This window comes from Aethalodelphis obliquidens, unplaced genomic scaffold (genome assembly GCF_003676395.1).
Source record: "Aethalodelphis obliquidens isolate GAN/ISIS:26980383/991018 unplaced genomic scaffold, ASM367639v1 scaffold2, whole genome shotgun sequence".
NCBI classification, from domain to species: Eukaryota; Metazoa; Chordata; class Mammalia; order Artiodactyla; family Delphinidae; genus Aethalodelphis; species Aethalodelphis obliquidens.
In genome coordinates this window covers 6,803,943-6,808,171 of record NW_020837946.1, presented here as the reverse complement: position 1 = coordinate 6,808,171, position 4,229 = coordinate 6,803,943, and the positions used below count along the sequence as shown (strand labels likewise).

General features: G+C 48.6%; 1 protein-coding gene across 1 annotated transcript in view; it reads left to right on the top strand.

Moving 5' to 3' along the window:
* Positions 1 to 4,229, top strand: part of INPP5D (inositol polyphosphate-5-phosphatase D) — a 131,123-nt gene that overhangs the window by 104,129 nt on the left and 22,765 nt on the right. The window lies entirely within an intron of this gene.

Sequence of the window (4,229 nt, the reverse complement as noted above, 5' to 3'; positions counted from 1 at the left end):
TTTATTTATTTATTTATTTATGGCTGTGTTGGGTCTTCATTTCTGTGCGAGGGTTTTCTCTAGTTGTGGCAAGCAGGGGCCACTCTTCATCGCGGTGCGCGGGCCTCTCACTGTCGCGGCCTCTCTTGTTATGGAGCACAGGCTCCAGACGCACAGGCTCAGTAATTGTGGCTCACGGGCCTAGTTGCTCCGCGGCATGTGGGATCCTCCCAGACCAGGGCTCGAACCCGTGTCCCCTGCATTGGCAGGCAGATTCTCAACCACTGGGCCACCAGGGAAGCCCTGCATGTATCTTTTTGAATTAGAGTTTTCTCCGGATATTTGCCCAGGAGTGGGATTGCATGATGATATGGCAACTCTCCTTTTAGTTCTTTAAGGAACCTCCATTACTGTTCTCCATAGTGGCTGTATCAGTTTACATTCCCAGCAACAGTGTAGGAGGGTTCCTTTTTCTCCACACCCTCTCCAGCATTTATTTGTAGACTTTTTGATGATGGCCATTCTGACCAGTGTGAGAAGATACCTCATTGCAGTTTTGATTTGCATTTCTCTAATAATTAGTGATATTGAGCATCTTTTCATGTACCTGTTGGCCATCCGTATGTCTTCTTTGGAGAGATGCCTGTTCAGGTCTTCTGCTCATTTTTTGATTTGGTTGTTTGCTTTTTTGATATTAGGCTGTATGAGCTGTTTGTATATTTTGTCTCTTTTTTAAGTCCTGTACTCAAATATATTTGCTAATCTGCCAAGTCAATCATCATTACACAAGCTTCTCGGCTGCAGGACTTATCAGAGCCTTTACAGGTTTATGAGCATGTGGTTCTCTATGGGAAAATTCGTGTGCCAAACTCAATTGGTCATGAAATATCAATTAATATTTTACGAGCCCACTTGTGTTCCACTAAACAGTGTTTGCGGAAACTGCAATAAAGCATCCCTTCATTCTTGTTCAACAGATATTTATCGATGACTTATGATGGGCTGGGCGCTGTCCTAGGTCGTGGGAGATCAAAGATGAGTCAGATGTCTGCCCTCAGAGAGTTCGTAGTAGGAAAGACAAGACAAGATAAATACGCAACTAACTAACCAGAGATAGAATATAATGCGGTGGCCAATGCTGTGAGGAGAGGTCACAGAGGGAAATGACCATCAGGGCAGGGAAGGATCGGGGAGGCTTCCTGAAGAGGGGCCACTTGTGGTGCCTGAGGGTGCTTGGATTTCGACAAGACAAGGGCTGAGGTGGCCTGATCCACTTCAGGTAGAAAGAATTGCCGGAGCAGATGCCAAGGCAGGAAATCCTGGCATCCATCCCCTTCTGGGGCCCAACCCAGGGGAGCCAGCCCCATGCCGGGTCCTGGGGGTTAGCGGTGCTGCAGTGATGAGCTTCCCTGGGGCCACTAGAGACCTGGGGAAATAGAGAGCATTCTGGGCATGACCTGGACTCAGGGGCACGTGGGAGACTGGATGGAAGTGGGAGAGAAAGGCCAAGAGTTGGGGAGATGCCAGAAGAAAGCAGGAGTTAGAGAAAAAAAAACACACAGACTGAGAGGAGGAGAGCAGACTCAGCACTGCTGCTGTGACAAGGCTGAGACCCGGGACAGGACACCTTGTGAGGTGCCCACTGCCTGCTGTGTGCCTGGGCTCGTCTGGTTTAAAGGCACCCTCAGGGCAAGTCCCTGGGGGTACATTTGGAGGCAGTGAAGGGATGGTCTGGTTGGATTTGAATATGAGGAGAAAGAAACTGGGGCCTGAGGTGGCAGAGAGGGCGGTCCTTGATGCCAGGCAAAGCGTCTTCACCTGTTTGATGGGCACCTGTTTCAGGAAGCCACTGCAAGTTCTGCTGAGGGGCTAGCAGTGTCACAGTGATACACAGAGAAGACTGGTCTGCGTCAGTGTAAAGGATGAGGATGATGCAGGGGACCAACGAGGAGGCCAGTGTGGAGGCTCCAGCTGAGAAATAACTGGGCCCAAAGTGGGGGGGGAGCCCGTGAAAATGAAAGAAAAGGAGGAAAGCAGGATATGTTGATAGATCTGATTGACGTTGATAGAAACTGTGAAATCAGAAGGCAGGGCTGGCTCGGAGGGGAAAAATAGAGCTTGTTTTCAGATTTACTGTATAACACGACTGGAAAATCCCAGAGAAAACATCCAAAAGGCAGCTGAAAACACCAGACTGATGCCAGGGCTGAGTTGTAGATTTGCTAGTTGTGTGCACAGAGAAGATGGTCAGATCATGGGAGTAGGTGAGGTCACCAAGGAGTACACGGACGATGAAAATAGAAGAGCTGTGGACAGATTTGCGGGTCGTCTCCATTGAGAGAGGAGAGGAAGAAGCAGAGACAACAAAGGAGACAGAAGAACCATGTGTGTAGGTGGTGGGAGGACCCAGCAGGCAGCTCGCAGCATCACAGAAGCCGGGGCTGAGAGACTTGCCAGGATCAGGGGTCACCAGCATGGAATGTGAGTCAAGGAGAACGTGTGTGGTCACTGGAACCTTGCACAAGCAGCTGGACTTGGGTTCAGGGGTTGGGTGGACACTGAAAGAACAGTTGACATCGAGCCTTGGAGGTGAAATCCAGACCGCAGGAGGGTAAGGGTGGCTCTTTACCAAGAGTGTGCAGGTGAATCACTGGTGAACCTTTTCAGAAATACAGGTGCCTGGACCCCCTCCCCAGAGGTTCTGATGCAGCAGGTCCAGGGGTGGGGCCCTGATTTCTGGGTCTTTGTGAAGCTCCACCAGTAATTCACCGGAGCAGCTGATGCTGAGAACCGCAGTGTTAAGAAGTAACAGTTTGGCAGCATCTATGAAATCTAAACATGCACCTACCCTGTTCAGCAATTCCACTTTGTTGTATACCTGAGGGAAAGTAGTGCATTTGTTCACCCAACAACAGATACAAGAGTGTTTATAGCAGCTTTGTTTATAATGTCCAAAAACTGGGAACAACCCCATTTCCGTCAACATTAGAATAGATCATGTGGTGATCTATGTGTGTATGTGGTGTATACATACAATGTGGTGTATACATACAATGGAATACAACTACTCAATAAAATGAAAGAACTTATACAAGCAGCAGGGTGAATAAGGTTGAAAGAAGCCAAGTGCAAAAGAATATATACTAAGTCCATTTATAAGTTCAAGAGTTGGCAAAGTTAATCCATGGAGACCTTGGCCCCAGTAGTGTTTACCTCTCAGAGGCAGTATTGACAAGGAAGGGGCCTGAGGGAACCCTTTGGGATGATGGACGTTTTCTATATCTTGATCTGGGTAGTGGTGAAGTGGGCATATACAAATGGAAAAGAGCCTCAAGCCATACAGTATAGATCACTACACTTCACTATATGTAGGTTGTACCTCAAGTTAAAAAAGAGCAAATGGGCAGTCCAGAAGTAGAGGCAGTGAAAACAGAACAATCTTGAAAGAAAATTGGCAAAAAGAAGAAAAGAGAAAAGTAACTGAAAGCTCTTTTAGGATGAGAACTTTTATGTTTGTAGGCAGAGGAGAAAGAGCTAGAACTTAAGTGGAAAATGATATTCCTTAAGGAGGGTTGCTGTCATTGCCAGTTTGCCTCGTCTGTCACACCCAGTGGACACTTGCTCACAGTGTAGCTTGGAGAGGGCTCATCATAGTACATGTTGTTTGAAAGATTAGATGGGTATGTGGAGGGGTGGATGGATATGTGGATGGGTAAGTGGATGGATGGATGGATGGATGGATGGATGGATGGATGGGTGGGTGGATGGGTGGATGGATGGGTGGGTGGATGGGTGGGTAGATGAGGGATGGATGTGTGAGTTGACGGGTAGGTAAGTGGATGGATGGATGTGTGAATGAGTGTGTGGATGGATGGTAAGTATATAGGTGGATGAATGGGTGTGGGGGGTAGCGGGAGTGTGTTATTAAAGTGAGTGGCTGGGTTGAATGTACAGGTAGAGGGGTTCATCTGAGTCAGAAAAAAACAGTAGGAGAATGTAAAAACACAAGAGATTCTGAAATAGTGAGGAGGGTAAGGAAGCACAGCCAGGTGAATCGATCTCATTCTAAAACAGGAGTCCAGGGCTTCCCTGGTGGTGCAGTGGTTGAGAATCCGCCTGCCAATGCAGGGGACACGGGTTCGTGCCCCGGTCCGGGAAGATCCCACATGCAGCGGAGCGGCTGGGCCCGTGAGCCATGGCCGCTGAGCCTGCGCGTCCGGAGCCTGTGCTCCGCAGCGGGAGAGGCCACA